This window comes from Mus caroli, unplaced genomic scaffold (genome assembly GCF_978045245.1).
Source record: "Mus caroli unplaced genomic scaffold, Mus_caroli_1 scaffold_5, whole genome shotgun sequence".
Taxonomy (NCBI): domain Eukaryota; kingdom Metazoa; phylum Chordata; class Mammalia; order Rodentia; family Muridae; genus Mus; species Mus caroli.
In genome coordinates, this window is record NW_028227260.1 from 119,766,452 (window position 1) to 119,785,168 (window position 18,717).

At 38.8% G+C, this 18,717-nt stretch overlaps 2 pseudogenes; both read right to left on the reverse strand.

The window, feature by feature from the left end:
- Positions 1–1,122: 1,122 nt before the first annotated feature.
- Positions 1,123–1,607, reverse strand: LOC110286156 (large ribosomal subunit protein uL22 pseudogene; annotated as a pseudogene).
- A 10,414-nt stretch (positions 1,608–12,021) lies between these two features.
- Positions 12,022–14,258, reverse strand: LOC110286885 (eukaryotic translation initiation factor 4B-like; annotated as a pseudogene).
- Positions 14,259–18,717: the final 4,459 nt, after the last annotated feature.

Genomic DNA, 18,717 nt, shown 5'->3' on the forward strand with positions numbered 1-18,717 from the left:
AACTGCACATCTAAAAGCTATCCTTCATCAATATTATTTTATTGTCCTTTTACTTTCTCATCATGCGTGTAAATTATGCTATTTTACTATAAATAATATTATGTAACCCCTCCCACTTCTATCAAAATTTTATCCAAGCAAAGACTAAGGATGCTTTAAAGAGCCTTAATATTTTTTTCAGAGACCTGGTACAGACCTCCAATCTAGAGTTGAGTGAATTTTGCAACAAACCTTAAAAGTTAAAACAAGTCAGAAGAATGGAAACATGCAGATTAGTTAATTTTTGAATACATTAGACATAGTAGTGGCACGTGTTTAACAAAGAAAAGAGTAATAGAAAGTCACCTATCATGGTTTACTGTTGAGATATATCTCAGTGGTCTCTGAAAAAATATTAAGTTTGGTGTTTTTATGGGATTCCTAGGAGTGGAAACAAGTAGGTCCCGATTCTTATGTCTTCTCTTTGCTCTTATTCTCCTATTTGTTAAACTGTTACAAACTGATGCAGACACACACAGGCCCTGTGCATGCTGCCTCCATCTCTGAGTTCATATGAGCTTTGTTCCTGTTTATTTAGAAGGCCTTTTTTTCTTGGTATCCTCCATTCTCACAGGCTCTTACATTCCTTTTTCCTCCTCTTCCCTTGGGTTCCCTGTAACATTGGGCCCTTTCCATGATCATTCCTGTTCCTGAATAATGGCGTGAAGACTATTTTATTAATGTCTAGGCCTTAAGCTAGGCTTGTTTTCAACTAGCTTGTAACTCAATTATCATGCGTATACTAACCTAAGTTCTGCCGAATGACTGGTTACTTCTCAGTTTCATAAATCCAACTTTCTCCGTGTCTTGGTGGGTAATCTTATACTTTCCTTTTCCCTAGTCCCACTTTCTTCCCAGTTTTCTACCTTAGTATTCTGCCTTTTGCTAAAAGCCAAAGGGTTTATATTTTAACCAATCAGAAGGCACTGTAGGCTGGCAAGGAAGGGATTTCTCTCTCTCTCTCTTTCTTTCTTTCTTTCTTTCTTTCTTTCTTTCTTTCTTTCTTTCTTTCTTTCTTTCTTTCTTTCTTTCTTTCTTTCTTTCTTTTTTAACCTTTAACTTTATCTGTATTTTATGCTGAATTTATTCCCGGGCCATGAGTTTTTGTTTCTTCAGTCTCTTCTGGGATATCTTTTTCTTCTGTGCAACCTCCTCTTCTGGCTTTGGAACGATCTGTTCCTTCTCAGTGAGGATCATCTCAATGTGGCAGGGGGAGCTCATGTATGGGTTAATCCGTCTATGAGCTCTAAGCCCTTAAGTTCAGCATTACTCTCTGCATTTTTAAGCATGTGCGGCAAAAATTCAACACTCTTTTTTGGCCACCGACCCTGTGCCCAGCCCCACTGGTTGGCCTGGGCACACCTACTGACTCCACCATTATACCACCAGAATGGCACACATTGCTTCTTTAAAGTGACATCCTTCAGATACTTGGTGTCTTTGCAGATATGCATATCCTCGATGGCCTGGGCAGTTTCCCAGGTGTTCTTAAAGTAAACATGAAGGTTTGAACCTCTTGATTTGCATGATTTTGTGGGGTGTTCTGGGTCAAGAGAGTAGCGAACCATTTTAGCAGGTGACCTCTGGCTGCTTACAGGAAGATGCCGGTTGTGGTGGTGAACGCCAGAAGGATTTGCTGAAGGAGGCAGAGGCAGGAGAATCACGAGTTCGAGGCCAGCCTGGGCTACACAATTTCAAACAGTATGCAAAAACATCACTGAAACAATTCTCTGAGCCCTGGGAGGGGAGGGATTTGATGGAGACATCCATTTAGGCCTGAGTGTTCACCCTCTCCATAATGTCTGTCTATGGATCACTCTCTCTCTCTCTCTCTCTCTCTCTCTCTCTCTCTCTCTCTCTCTCTCTTCCATATCTGCTGTAGGAGGATGCTTCTCTGATGCTGGCTGAACAAGACATTGACTTATATCTCTCTTTCTGTATCTGGAATACCCAGATGATTTTTTTTTTCTTTTCTAATTCCATCCCTTTGGGACTATAAATTCATGATGTCATTTTTGAACAGCTGAGTAACACTCTAGTGTGTAAATGGACCACATTTTGTCTACTCATTCTTCTGTTGAAGAACATCTGTCTTTTGTTTTGTTTTGTTTTGTTTTCCCAATTCTGGATATATTATGTAAGAAAAGATTCTATTTCCAGTAAAAGGAAAAACTTATTCCAATCAAGCCTAACTCAATGGATATATGAGTAGAATGTGAAATATATTGCAGAAATAAAATAGACTCGAAACTGTAATATTCGTTATTCAGTTATTTATTTAGACAAATTAGCCATTGTTTTCAGTTACTTGATCAATTAGTAAAAGCCATAATTGTTCTTCAATAAGTGTATGCCCCTGAGTTTCACTTTAGAATCTCTGTTTAGCAGTGTGTGAAGTCTTCTTTTTAAATTGGATATTTTCTTTATTTACATTTCAAATGTTATCCCCTTTCCTGGTTTCCCTCCCTCCTCTATCACCTCCTCCCTCTATCACATTCTATGAGGGTGTTCCTCAAACTACTCACACACTCCCACCTTCCTGCCCTGGCATTCCCCTACACTGGGGCATCTATTGACCCTTCATAGGACCAAGGGCCTCTCCTCCCATTGATGACCAACTAGGCCATCCTCTGCTACATATGCAGCTGGAGCCATGTGTACTGCTTTGTTGATGGCTTAGTCCCTGGGAGTTCTGTGGGTCTGGTTAGTAGATATTGTTCTTACTTAGTGACAAAATTTTATGGTAAATTCCTGGATATGGATAATATTCTAAGAATTTTTTTGTTATTGTTGTTGTTTAGCAATACAAAATTAGTTAACTGTCACTGAGCAACTTTTCAAGTCATAATAATGTCAGATTAAACTGTCAACAGATTGCCCTTTATATGGCTGTGTCCATTTTTCATGAGATAGAATCTTAGAAGGCACATCATTGTTAATGTACTCCAGTTGTTCCTTCTCTTTCATTTGTTATATGACTATATTCCATAGCATTCTGTCTTTTCAGAGAAACAGACAACTGGGATGTAGTTAAAGACCAAGAATTCCAAGAATGAATAATTAAAGAACTATTGTAGTTTTTTAACTGTGTAGTTATTTATCTGAGTTCAAACGATGGAACACTTTAGATAAAGCTACTTAATGTTATTCCCACTTTCAAACAACATGAATAACACAGCCTATTTGAGTTTAAATAAATTTTGTTAAACACGATGTGGCCATTAACTTTGACAATGTCACTCTGTTCTCACTACCATATTAAAATAAATTAGTGTCCTAATAAGAGTTAAAATATACTTGGCAAAAATTAATGCATCTCTAGCTTCTGAAAGAACAATAGGACAGAGAAAGACGGAAGATAAGGCCAAAGGAATTAAAAGATTAGTGAGCTTGAAAAAATGTAATCAAGGCAGAAAATAAAAATGAACATGATAGACATGATGATAATAAGAATATGAACCATAGAAAGCACCGTACTAAATTTTAAAAACTGAACTAGTAGAAAAACTTCAGATTCTTGAAGATACTATGATGACTGCTTAGAATAATGAGTATGGTGAGCTTGTGGATATGTTGAAGGGTTAAAATATCTTGCCACTACTTTATAGAAACCTGTAACAACATTAAATTTTTAGAGGCCTTATAGGTGGAATAGCACGTCATATGATTTTTCCTTCCTGGCCACAGCAGGTTGAACCAGGAATGTACAACAAATTGGGGGTTGGGAGGCACATTTACATTTTCCAGGCTAAGTATTCAGAATCTTTAACACAAGAATTCCAGTTAGTTTCCATTGTTTTCTTGATCTAAGAAATTGAAAATTCAGGAAGTTGATGTGTGATCACGAGTAAACTATAGTTAAATCTAATCTAAAGAAAAAGAGAGAAAATGCTGAAAAGGAGTGGGAAAGAGGGAAGGAGAGAGAGACAGAGAGAGAGAGAGAGAGAGAGAGAGAGAGAGAGAGAGAGAGAGAGAGAGAGAGAGAGAGAACACACAAAAATGTGGGTATATGAGCTTCAAACAATAAAAGGACCTTTAGACATATGTTGAATTCTTACTCCCATTATATTATGTGACCCTCCTCTACTTCTGATTTTTGCTTTACATATAATTAAAATAAAGGAACTTTCCCCTTTTTTCCCCACATTGCATGTTTTTGTTTAAAATATTTAAAATGAAAGTGGTTTCAGAATGTATGCCATCAGAAAGGCTCCTTGGTGATTTTTATTCTACTGGTTTTCAAACCACACTTTGGGGAACTCTTAACAAAAGACCATTTAAAATTAACTTAAAGCAGTGTAGAAGAACCAGTAAAGGCTTATCAGCAAGGCTGACTATAAATAAAATACAGCAGACATAAACAAGGCAAACACTATGATAAGAAAATGCAAGAAGAGTGTGCATAGCTTGCTGTGTTCTGTGAGTGCTGGAAGAAGTTCAGACTATAATAGATACACAAGGTTGGAGTAGGTAGGTGCTGCCATTTTATGTCTGTGCTCTCAATAAGTCAGCATCCATAGGCCAAATCAGATATCTATGGATAAAATACTATTCTTTCTGTGCAACACTCCTCCATTACTGGTGGGATTGCAAGCTGGTATAACCACTCTGGAAAACAGTTTGGTTGTTCCTCAGAAAATTGGATATAGTACTACCATAAGATCCAGCAATACCACCCCTGGGCATATACCCAGAAGATGTTCCAACTTGTAATAAGGACACATGCTCCATTATGTTCATAAAAGCCTTATTTATAATAGCCAGAAGCTGGAAAGAACCCAGATGTCCCTCAACAGAGGAATGGTTACAGAAAATGTGATACATTTACTCAATGGTGTATTATGCAGCTATTAAAATCAATGAATTTATACAATTCTTAGACAAATGGATAGATCTGGAGAATATCATCCTGAGTGAGGTAACAAAATCACAAAAGAACACACATGATATGCACTCACTGATAAGTGGATATTATCCCCGAAGCTCAGAATATCCAAGATACAATTTGCAAAACACAGGAAACTCAAAAAGAAGGAAGACCAAAGTGTGGACACTTTGATCCTTTTTAGAAGTGGGAACAAAATACCCATGGAAAGAGTTACAGAGACAAAGTTCGTAGCAGAGACTGAAGGCATGACCATCCAGAGACTGCCTCACCTGGGGATCCATCCCATAAACTGCCACCAAACCCAGATACTATTGCATATGCCAACAAATTCTTGCTGACAGGAGACTGAGCTGTCTCCAGAGAGGCTCTGCCAGTGCCTGACTAATACAGAAGTGGATGCTCACAGTCATCCATTAGACAGAGCACAAGGTCCCCAACAAAGGAGCTAGAGAAAGTACCCAAGTAGCTGAAGGGGTTTTCAGCCCCCTAGGAGGAACAACAATATGAACTAACCAGTAACCCCAGAGTTCCCTGGGACTAAACTACTAATCAAAGAAAACACACTGAAAGACACATGGCTCTAGCTTCATATGTAGTTGAGGATGGCCTAGTCAGTCATCAATGGGAGGATAGGCCCTTGGTCCTATGAAGGTTCTATGCCCTAGTATAGGAGAATACCAGGGCCAGGAAATGGGATTGTGTGGCTGGGGAGCAGGAGGAGGTGAGGGGGGAGAGGATAGGAGATTTTCGAAGGGGAAATTAGGAAAGGGGATAACATTTGAAATGTAAATAAAGAAAACATCTAATAAAAAATAAGAAAGATCATTCTTGGTTGTGCTCCTTTTCTTCTGGTAGAAAATCTAAATAATGCCCAAATTCCATAAGAACTGTCTTTAAAAGACACATGGAATATGTCCAGGTTTCTCTGTGCATCACTTCATCAGTCATATAACTTCACTTCTCACCTAAACTAATTCAAAATCCTTTCCTTTTGGCTCCCTGATGCCATTTAAAACATATTTTGTTTGTTTGCTTGCTTGTTTGTTTTTGTTTTTTCTAAACTGTTTCTTGGAGTCAAGGGAATTCTTGTAAAAAGAACCATGAAGTTTCTCTTCTTCATATATTTTTTCCTCAAGATAAAGGTCAATCTCCACACAATGTTTATACGGCTCTCTATGATGCTTCTTCTTTTATTTCTTAAAATTTTCTGTTTGAAATTTTGAGTTTCAATATTTTTCAAGGGATAAACTGATAGTTTTAATCAGTACTATATTTGCTAATCTTATTGTTAAATTTGTACTATCAATAGAATTATTTAAACACTAACCAAATGAAGAAAAGATTGCCAACATACCTGTAAAATCTATCATGCTCTAACTTATCTCCTAAGACCCAACCACAAACGTCAGAAAATATTTGACTATTTTTAAATGTTTGAAGATAATACACTACCTCCTTTATGTGTTGTTTTGTGTGTTTGACACTCTATTTTGAAGTTTCTCCATGGATTTCATTCAATTGCATGAATTTATCATTATTTCAATCACAGTCGACTATTAATATAGATTTGAGTATTTTCTATTTTTCAGTTATAACCAATTAAACTATTTTGAGTATTTATGGTTCTGTCTCTTGATCCACATGTGTACCTATTTCTGTTCAGTAAGTATATAAGAATGAGTCCATGTGATTTTATTTTATTTTGTTTACCTAAGTGAGTTATCTATTACCATTCCAAAATTGAGTTAGTCAATCTGTCTGGACATAGGAATTTTTCCTTCTAAGAGAAATAATTTAACAACCTGTAATAAATTGTTTACATGCCAGATATTTCCCTAATAGATGCTCTAGACTTTCATATAAACAGAGACATTATCTTATTAATATTTACCTCTTCAATATATAGTGGAGCTTCTGGAACATAGGCAATCAATAAATGTCTAGTGACCGATGAATATAAATGCTAACTCATGAGTAAACAACCTATTAAGGGACTAATGAACAAGTATTACAGAGTCCTGCAGTTTTTCAACTTAACAAATTAATAGAATATATGAGCACCTACTATGTCCCAGGCTGATGTTATGTGATATTATTAATATTAAAAATAAATTTATTTCTATGCTCTAGTACCATGAAGAATTTGTGGTATTTTGGTTAATTTTTAATATTGGTGTATATTAGTTGTATAAAATAAATGTTATGTTTTGAAAACATTAAATAGTCAATTTTATGTTCAGTCATTATTGACACAGTTAAATTTTGGACAAAGCAGATAACTTCTGAAATCTAAAGTGTCTGCACAATATAGCAGGATTGGCATTGAGAGTATGTCATGATTTAGAAGAATCTGAGAGGGAGCAAGGACAATGATCTCAGATCTTCCAAATCAAAGAGTCAACCTTTCCATTTGTTCTGTGGATTAAATACTCTTTAAGACACATTTATGTACTTATTTTGCCACACAATATTTCCACCAATGGAAAATGATGTGTAAAACACTGCCTCTCAAAAGATTATGCCATTCAGTGACACTGTAGCCATATTAGTTTATGTAAGCCAATTAATGACCTATGTACCAGGGATAAATGGCCTTGTGATGCATTTTTCAAAATGCACTTAAATTTTAAGCAACACATGACAATGCTTGGTTTGTTTGTAGTAACATAGACATGGCCTTTCCACAGAGGCTTCCTGTCTTGATAAGTAAAATATACTTTTCTCAATGTGTGATGATAATGCAACAGTTTTTTTTTCCCTAGAACGTAGATTTCTTCAAGAAAGTGAATGGTGAAATAATGATAGTGATTGTGAAAGCATTGAAAAACATAGAGAAACATGTAGCAGTCCTTGAATGGTAGAACAAATTGAACAGAAAAATAATAGAATGCAATGGTAGAGAGGTGCTTTAAAATGAATCAAAGAGGGAACATGGAAATGCTTTGGGGAAAAAGGTCTATGAATAAATATTTTGGTGGCCTGTGATGATATACAATCATTTTCCATCCTGATATGCTTCACATGTGCATAGGAACCACTTTTAGGCAAGAGCTTGGCAATATATTTATATTGAAGTGTTGTTACAACAACTTGGAATTTTGTCTGGGAGAGAATTTGTGCTTTTGAACAAAGGTATAATAAGCAGTTTTCATCAACAGGTTCTGATGGGCTGTTAAAAGCAGACATTAAACACTATAGTAACTAAGGTAACACTATTCTATTAATACATTAGTATTTTCTCACCTAAATTAATTTAAAAGTTGATATTAAACAGTTCAATGCTGGAGATTCTGATTTATTTCCTATCTATAAAATTATCTACATATAGAAAAAAAAGCCTTGAGTTTGGTAATGGCATGTTAGGTACAAAACCTAAAGCATAATACATGTTATTAAGTTATAGTTCATTACATGAAGCCCCAGTTATGAGACAATTTTTGCCAAACATGTAACTTATAAATGATTGGTATCAAAAATACTTAGAACAAATGTAAAGAAACTGCATAAGAGGCTAATTTAAATGCATAAAATATCTGAGCAAACACTTAACTCAAATAGATAGGCAAATAATTATGTGAATGAATTGGAAACACTATATGTCATGAAAGAATGTCAAATAAAAAGAAAGGAATACTATTATGCACCTATTAGAATTGTTAAAATTCAAAATGCTGACAGGAGCTAATGATTAGGAGCTCACGGAGAAACAGAGAGTCTAATTTGTTATAGACTGGAATTCAAAAGTGTCACAACCACTTTGTCTGTCAGCTTTGGGCAGTTCTGCCAAAATTAAATATACTTTTAAGCATACTGTCCATCCACCTTGTTCCCTGACATATACCTAAATAAGGGGAATGTTATAGCTACAGTGACATTGAGAAGTACATGAAATTTTGTAGGCAAATACATTTTTTAGTGGTTATAATTAGTTATTTAATTATTTACACTTCAAATGTTATCCCCCTTCCCAGTTTCCCCTCCACAAGTGCCCTATTGTGAGGAGCGGGTGTGGCAGTGAAAGAAAGATGAAATTTCAAGACCTGTAAGTCATATAAAGTACTCAGAAATTGCTGGTTGTTTGTGAGCCTAGAGGCTGCCTGGGGCTGAGAAAAAAAGAAAAACAAACCCGGGTATGCCCCGTAGTTAAAACATTCCTGGGAACAGCTTAACCTTAAAGATAAAGAGGAATGTGAAGACATAACAGGGCTATCTGAACTGAGTCAACAACTCACAGAACTCTGACACTCTGCACGTACATGTAATTTTTCTGCTGATGTTTAAATAAGTCAATAGTGTGTCGCTATGCTGAATTCCACACCCCTAAGCCCCTTACCCCATAAAAACCCCTAGTTTTCGAGCCTCGTGGCTGACATCTGTTATCTCCTGTGTAGGATGCATGTCGGTCCAGAGCTCCATCATTAAACTACCTCGTGTAATTACATCAAGATGGTCCTTCGTGGGTTTTTTGGGTGCACGCCGAATCGGGAATTGAGTGGGGGTTTCCCCACTAGGATCTATCAGCAGCAGTCCCAAGATGGTGCCCGGGACTGCAGCCAAGTCTTATGTGGGGGTGGTAACTTCGACAGGAGCCAGGGGTCCAGGAGACATGGGGGAACACCTTCTATCTCATGTAGGTGGGAATTACCACCACCAGGGTTCTACCTTAGCTAGACTGGAGACCAGACTGTCTCTGCGTAGCCCATTGCTCCACAGGGCTCCCTTCACAGTGATGCCAAAGAAAGCAATACTCTGCTACATATCCAGCTGGAGCCATGGATCCCTCCAGGTGAACTCTTTGGTTGGTAGTTTAGTCCTTGGGAGCTCTGCCGAATCTGGTTAGTTGATGTTGTTGTTCATCCTATAAAGTTGTAAATCTCTTCAGCTCCTTTAGTCCTTGCCCTAACTTTTCGGTTGGGGTTCCTATGCTCAGTCCAATGTTTGGCTGTATACATCCACATCTATATTGATCTGGCTCTGGCAGAGCCTTTCAGGGGATGGTTATACTGGGCTCCTGTCAATAAGCACTTCTTGGCATCAGCAATAGCGTCTGGGTTTGGTGTCAGTAGATGGGATGAAACATCTGGGTTTGGTGTCAGCAGATGGGATGAATCCCCAGGTGGGGCAGTCTCTGTATGGCCTCTCCTTCAGTTTCTGTTGCACTCTTTGTCCTTACATTTCCTTTTTACAGGAGGAATTCTGGATTAATATTTTTGAGGTAGATAGGTGGCCCCATTCCTCAACTGGGGACCGTGCCTATCCACTGGAATTGGTCTCTACAGGTTCTATATCCCCTTGGTTGGGTGTTTCGGCTAAAGTCCTCCCTGTTGGATCCTGGGAACCTCTTGGGTCCCTGGCATCTGGGACTCTTAGTGGCTTCCCCCTGTTCTCCCTCTCCCACTACTACACACCTACTTTCAAATTCTTGACCCTCTGCACTTCTCCCCCATCTCCTCCCCTATCTAAACTGGCACCCTTTTCTCTCCCGCTCCTTGCTCCCTCCCAGATCCCTCTCCCTCTACTTCCCAGAGATTATTCTCTTCCCACTACTGAGTCGTACTGTAGCATCCACACTTTGGTGTGATCTTCTCTTTTCTTGGGTTTCATATGGTCTTTGAATTGTATCATGGGTATTCTGAGCTTGTTTTTGGCTAATATCCACTTATCAGGGAGTACAAGGATCTGGGTATCAACAAGGGCAATTTAGGACACCTAAATTCTGCATAACATGGTAATGATTAAAACTCATTATATAGGATTCAGATATTTGTCAAACATGATATATAAAACACAAAGAATAATTTTTAATTTAAACTGTGGGCTATATTTAGAAATAATATACATATATTGTTTTAGCAATTTTAACCAATATTACAGAGATTCAAAGTCTAAATAAGATAAATTGGGCAGTAGGGGGAGAATGTGTAGGTTTAAAACTTTTTCTTTCATCATAAACCTATTCTTAAAATGTCTTTTTATGTGGAAAGATTTGTCTAAATTATTTTATTGTGCTGTTATGATGGAGAACCAATAGATAAAATTTCTAAATTGGAACCTACTTGAAGTTTGAGACAATTTATTAAAATAGGGAACATAAAAGGAATTCTGGTAGTAAATAAATAACAGAATTATGCTCAGTGTAGAATATGCTTATTTTGAGTTATGGCTATGAATAATCCAGGCAGAGATGCTCAGAAGATATTTATTTCTTTCCTTTCTTATATCATTATGCTTTATATACTATCTTGGCTTCAAACCTTTTTCTACTGGCCATTATCAAGAGAAATATTTGTAAAACTATTTACAGTTTAGCATTGAAAAGCAAAAGGATTTATAAAGTATGACTCTAAGCAAAGTTTTAATTAGAAAATATTGCTGGTCTCATGTTTCTACCCACAGCAACCATGCTTAAATGCTACCTCCTGCTTTGCTTGTAGTCATATTTTTCTCCACAAAATAATATATTTTCTCCTTCTACTTAATTCTTTTAAAAATTAGAGACAAAAAGAAGATAATAAGCACTAAACACCCCATGATATTTGGGAACAAAAACATAGTTATTCATAGATGAAATTCACATAACTAAACAGAAAATGAAATGTGTTCCTCCATAGCTGGTAATATTTCTTAAAGAAACAAGTAAATTTCTGTTAAACAGTGTTTCTCCCTTCTGGTTTATGCCTACCAACAATATTTTTCAATGTGTTTACAGCCAGTTAAACAGTATGTTTTGTATTGTACTGTTGGTTTATAATTGGTTACTTTTGCTGGATGCTCTCTAGCAGATCATCCTAATGCAGTCACACCCAAAGTTTCGATTGTTACAAACATTTATCACAAAAAATTATTCATGTTGGTCTGGGAAGATGATGTTCCCATTCTTTTCTCTAAATTTAAAGCTTTCAATCCATTGCTCTATGGTACTCAAGCTTTTCAAGTATCTGAAAAGTGGAACGATAATCAAAGTGGTTCGTATACAGAAGTATTTCAGTGCTTCCAATTCACCTTGAAAAGCCAGATTATAAATGTAAATAGATGTTTTGCAATGAATTTCTCAGAATAAAATTGTCCTTGTAACTCATTTTTTTTTTCTTCAGGAGATGGTGAGTTTATTTTGTCTTGTCTGGATAGAGGTTTGATTTGCTCTTGAATGTTCCGGGGTGGAGACTAGGAGAAAGCACAGGGCGTGGAGGTTACTCAGCGCAGTCGTTGCCCTCATCCTCATCCTCGCCGTCCACAGACAGAGCAGCGTACTTGCTTGCAGAGCTGAACTTAGAGGCTGGATTCTCCTCAAGTTTCTTTGGCTCAGGTGCAGATCTGGAGTCTTGATCTTTTTTGCCATCCTTCCTATCCAACTCCTTCCAGTGGTCTCTGTTCCCTCCATTCCAGTTTGGCCTTGTGTGGCACCCACCACATCCACTTTATTTCCATCTTTCCTTGATGGTCCTTCCTCAGAAGGCTGGACTGGAGCTACTTTCCCTCCACCACTTGTAGGGGACGGCTGCTCTCTGTCTGAGCTCTGAGATAGAGCAGGAGGGTTAGAGCTTTGCTTCACCCACGCATTCTCCTTTGGTGGAGGGGCTGGCATTACCTTTAGAGGCTGGTCAGGTTTAGGAGGCTTAGAGGTTGGAGAGTGACAGTCTTCTTCTTTATTGAGGGTTTCATTTTCTAGAGACTTCTCACTCTCTCTCCTTCGTGTATTTCTGTCAGATGTGGCTGAGGCCCCAGTCTGCGATGACTCACTTCCTGTCCTCGACCGTTCTCTTTCCTGAGTTTCTTCACTTCGCCAGCTTGGGTGTCTCTCCCGGGGCCGGCTATCTAGTTTTGGCTCATCCAGCTGACGCTGCAGCTTCTCATGCTCCTTCTGTAGCCGCTCCTCTACTTCTCTTTCCCTAGCAGCTGTGTCAACAGGCTTCGCCCCTCCAAAGATGGAGGCTGCCCGGCTGGACTGGGAGGTGCTGGTGGAGGCGTCATCCTCCTTAGGAGCGCTGCGAGGCTTGAGGTTCAGTCTGGGTCTCGGGGGGGGGGGGGGGGCTCTGTCATCACGCCTATAATCGTCCCGAGAGTAGTCATCCCTGGACCTTCACGACCGATCATCCCGTCTGTCATAGTGGTCTTCATAGCGGTCCCCACCTCCTCTGTAGTCATCATCTCTCCGGTACCCACTTCCAAATGCTCTTCTGCCACTGCCTATCCTGGAGTCATAGCCTCGGTCATAGTCTCTGCTGCCTTGGTCATCATAGCGATCCCAGCCCCCATAGCGGTCCATGTCTCTGCGTGGGCCGTCTCGATATCCGTCCCTATACCCATCCCGATACCGGTCTGAATCGTAACGATCTCGATACTTGTCTCCAAAGCTATCATCGCCTCTTCTAGGTGGGTAGTCATCAAAACTGTCTGTGGTGGGACGGGCCCTCCAGTCTGTGTCTGTTTTGTCAGAATCCCGATTTCTATCTCGACCAAAAGAACGGTCATCCCTGTCTTTATCCTGTGCTTGATCAGCAACATCCACACGAATTCTCCTGTTACCTAGAGACTCTTCATTGAGACTCAGAGCACTGAGCAGAGAATCCAGGTCCTCAAATTCTGCGTAGCCGAAACCTTTCAACCTGTCTGGATTGCTGGGTTCCCGTGGTAAGCGTACAGCGCTGATATTTAATCCTCTAACCCTGGAGCTCTTGTCTCTAGCTGCATATGTATCGAAAGATGGCCTAGTCGGCCATCAATGGAAAGAGAGGCCCATTGGACTTGCAAACTTTATATGCCCCAATATAGGGGAATGCCAGGGCCAAAAGAATGGGAATGGGTGGGTAGGGAAGTGGGGGGCGCTATGGGGGACTTTTGGGATAGTATTGGAAATGTAATTGAGGAAAATATGTAATAAAAAAAAAAAAGCTGAAAAAAAAAAAAAAAAAAAAGAAATCCTCGAAAAACCAAAAAAAAAAAAAAAAAAAAAAAAAGAAATCCTTAATGGAGTCTTCTGTCACATCATAGGGCAGATTCCCTAGGAAAGCAGTGTAGGGTGGCAACTTGGGAAGACGGCTCCGGTCGAAGCAGCCCGTGGAGCAGTGGGAAGGATGGAACGGTCAATTGGAGGCGCCCTGTACACGTCATTATCGTTACTATGCCAAGTTGTTGACACATCTCCTTCCAGATCGTCTGTTTCATCAGCCTAGCTGACTGGTTTGGGGACATAGGTGCTTCCTCCACTAGTTCCTCCATCCTCAGCTAGAAAGTCTGTTAGGGAGATGGTCTTCCCCTTCTTATTCTTCTTTTTTGCTGAGGCCGCCATGTTGGGAGAGGGAGAGAGAACGCAAAGGACCCGGATGAGGCAGTCACGTGATTATCGTAACTCATTTTTAATATGGGTTCATTTTCATAGTATGGCCAGTTTTATATGGAACTTTTGCAATATATTTATATATTTGTTTATAGAGAATGTGTGGTCTGATCACAGTAGCTTTTAAGAAAATTATATTTTTTCTGTAGTTTTACCAACAGTAGAAAAAGCTATATAAGAGAAAAAAATGCTTTTTAAATGCTGGTTAGTTTTATATCTTTTAACACATCTGATAAACGTTTGGGAAGAAGTCACCTCAACAGAAAAAAACTGTCCCCACCAGATTAGCCTGTAATATTGTTTATTTACATTTCAAATGTTATCGCCCTTCCTGGTTTCCTCTCTAAGAACCCTCCATCCCACCTCCTCCCACTGCCTTCACAAGGGTCCTCTCCCACCCACACACCAACTCATACCCCACAGCCCTAGCATTCTCCTATCCTGGGGCATTAAGCCTTCACAAGACCAAGGGTCTCCCCTCACTTTGATGCCAGACAAGGCCATCCTCTGATACATAGCTAGAGCCATGGGTCCCTCCATGTGTACACTTTCATTGGTGGTTTAGTCCCTGGGAGCTCTGGAGGGGGGGTGGTGTCTGATTGGTTGATATTGTTGTTCTTCCTATGGGGTTGCAAACCCCTTCAGCTCCTTCAGTCCTTTCCATAACTCCTCCATTTAGGGACTCCATGCTCAGTGCAATGGTTGACTGTGAGCATCCCCATCTATTTTGGTAAGGCTCTGGCAGAGTCTCAGGAGACACCCATATCAGGCTCCTGTCAGCAAGCACTTCTTGGCATCAGAAATGTCTGGGTTTGGTGGCTGTATATGGGATAGATCGCCAGGTGGGCCAGTCTCTTTGCTCCACTCTTTGTCCCCTGTATTTCTTTTAGAATGGAGAAATTCTGGATTAAAATTTTGAGAAGAGTGATTGATGATTGATATGGGAAGGCCCAGCTCACTATTCATGGTTCCACCCCTGCTTTGGTGGTCCTGGGTTCTAAAAGAAAGCAGATTGAGAAAGCCATGAAGAATTATCCAATAAGCAAAACTCCTCCTCTGCCTCTGTATCAGATCTTGTCTCTAGGTTTCTGACTTAACTTCTTGCTGTGGTTTCTTTCAGTGAAGGATTTTTAAGCTGTGAAGTGAAATAATAAACCCATTCCTTCCCAATTTGCTTTTGACCATGTTTTAATCCAGCAGTAGAAACTCTTAAGTCACTAAGTCTAATCTGAACATGTTTAAGCAAAGAGAAATTTAGAAAATGTTGACCCTTTTTCTTTTGAACTGTGGATTAGTTCCATTATGACTCATATCTCCATCACCCAGTGTTTTATACTTTGTAGAATTCTCTGCTGCAACACATCCAAAATTTAGCTTTACTATTATTTTTGCTCCTTTGAGATTATCAAAATGTCTTCAGTTATTGCAATTACTTTAACTCAAGCACAGTTTAAATGCCTTTGAAATAATTCTAGATTTACAGAATAATGTCAAATTATTTACAAGCATCATATCTGGATCTTGTGTACAGAACCAGCATTAAGTACTTACATAATTATACAAAAAGCAGAATTTTATATTAGGAAAATATTATTTAGATTCCACCAGTATTGAAAGTATTTGTTTCCATGTAAGTATAATACAAACAAAGTTTATTGTAAATCTATTTTGTGTAACAACCATCATAAAGATGTCCTAACACATTTTAAGGATGTTAAACAAAATACAATCACATAATGTGTAACCTTTGTCAGTTAGTTTTTGTTAATCCATAGTAATTTATTTGAAATTCATACACATTGTCCTGTGATAGCAAACGTTATTCATATGTATTACTAAGAAGTTTTGCAGGGTATGGCATGTGTATACTTGTTTATCTATTCACCCAGTAAAGTTTTTTTCAAGGTTTTGGCTATTATAAATTTTGGAATAAATTTCTAAGAGCTTACTTGCTGAGAAGTAGGTACACATTTAATTCTTAAGAAAACTGACTCTCAGGTGGGTTGCTAATAGCACAAATTTTCATTCCTAGCACTTAGGAGACAGAGGCACATGGATCTCTATGAGTTCAAGGTCAGCCTGCTCTACAGAGATCTAGACCAGACAGGACTACACAGAGAAACTCAGTAGCAATAATACAACAAACAAACAAACAAGCAAACTTATGAATTGATTAATATTATTTTAAAAAAAGAAAATTTACTTTCTCTTCCAGGAGATACTAACTGTCAAGAGTTACCCAGTGAGGGTTAAGATTTCATGTCCAATGCCCTTTACCATGCTGGTTTTGTTTTGCCTTGAATTTTCACAGGCCTAGTGCATGCTGTCCTAACTTCTGATATACATGAGCAACTCTTCTGCTGTTTTATTATAGGCATCAGCTACCTCTGGCTGTTATATTTTCCACCATCTCTTCTGCACGATCCCTGAGCTTCACTGGGAGTGGGTGTTACATAGATGTCCCATTGAGGTCTGAGCACTCCAGTATCTTACTCTCTGCACCTTGGCCAGTTGTAGATCTCTTGTGTTAATCATCATCTTCTTCAGCTGAAGTTTCTCTGAAATATTGGTGCCTTTTCAGGTGTGAAGTTCACAGGTGTTTTTAATAGTTAAACCCTGGTCTTAACCCATCGTAACATTTTTTTGGAGACCATTTCAAGCACTTTATAAAGTTTCATTTATCAGTTGAATACATTCAGGTGTGTGTTGATTTGTAGTTTCTCTGTTGTTTTTTATCCATGTGTCCCTCATCTCTTCAGAATCGACCTGCCTTAGCTTCTCTGAAGATTCCTAATCTTTAAGGAGAAATCCTATTTAAAAACAAGAACTCCAAAGTCTCTCACACTCTGCACATTGTTCAGTTGTGGCTTTCTGGGTTAATTCACACATGCTGTAAGAAAAAAGGTTTTTTGCTGATAGTTGAATGAGACATGGATCTATGAGTATAGTGATATTAAAAATAGTAAATATTAAAAACACTTTTTTACTACATTCCTTTAGCAGAAAAATAATTATAGATTTGCCCCAAGAGAGAAGACACATCTAGTCTGAGATTCTTGGTCATATTAGTAGTGTCAGTTTTGGATTCCATCTCTTGATGTGGGCCTTAAGTCCATCCAGATAGTGGTTGGTTACTCCTTTAAGATTTAAGCCACTAATGTACAAATATATATTGCAAGCATATATACTGCTATAAGTCACAGGGTTTATAGTTGGGTTATATTGATATTTACCTTTATATGCTGGTAGCATGCAAAAAAAAACCTTCCAGCACCATGAACACTAGTTTATAGAGATTAAGTTTCTAGTTCAGTGCCAGCTTGACTTCCTTATGTTCAACAACATCAGAAAGTGTTATCTTTAGTAATAGGGTCTTAACATCAGGATCTGGAGATGAATAATATAGTTTGTGATGCATGGGGTGGGAGTATTCTATGAGACTCCTGTGGCCAACAACTAAATGAAAAGAAACCCACCCCTGGCACTGGAAGTATTACATGGGAACATAAAATATCTAGTTGGGACATTGTCACTCCATTGCATTCTCTCTCTCTCTCTCTCTCTCTCTCTCTCTCTCTCTCTCTCTCTCTCTCTCTCTCTCACAAAGTTTACAGTATTAGGTGTCCAAATGGCTTTCAGAGAGCCTTTATTGTTAGTTGTCCCATCCCATAATCCTTACTGTACTCTCTTCAACTTTCGTCGTCCTCCTCATTTACTCCAACAATTCTAGTTTCGTCTTTTTTCAAAATTAGATATTTTCATTATTTACATTTCAAATGTTATCCCCTTTCCTGGTTTCCTCACCAAAACCACCCTATCCTGTCCCCTCCCCCTGCTCACCAACTTACCCACTCCTGCTTCCTGGCCCTGGCATTCCTCTACACTGGGACATAGAGCCTTACCAGAACCAAGCACCTCTCCCATTGATGACCAACAAGGTCATCCTTTGCTACATATGCAACTGGAGCCATGAGTCCCACCATGAGTATTCTTTGGTTGGTGGTTTAGTCCCTGAGAGCTCTGGGGGTACTGGTTAGTTCATATTGTTGGTCCTCCTATGGGGCTGCAAACCCCTTCAGCTCCGTGGGTCCTTTCTTTAACTTCTCCATTGGAGACCCTGTGCTCAGTCCAATGGTAGTTTCATCTTTATCTCTCCGTAACACTGTCATGTATTCCCCCTGTCTTGGAAGAGCCATCAGGCCGGGGGACCAAGGATCAGGTCCTGAGATAGGGAAGGGGCATAGCTGACCACCTGTTGTCTTTCAACTAAGATAGAGCTGTTGTAATTTATTCAATCACAATCCTGCTCACCTGAGCAGTGATATCAGTTTTTATTTTATTAAAATAAATTATAACATCAGCATTAAAAAGATTCCATCTTGCAAAAGGCCCCTAATAATGTCCCTTCCTCCTTCACTGCTCCAAGTGTGTCAAACCCACTCAACCTTATTTT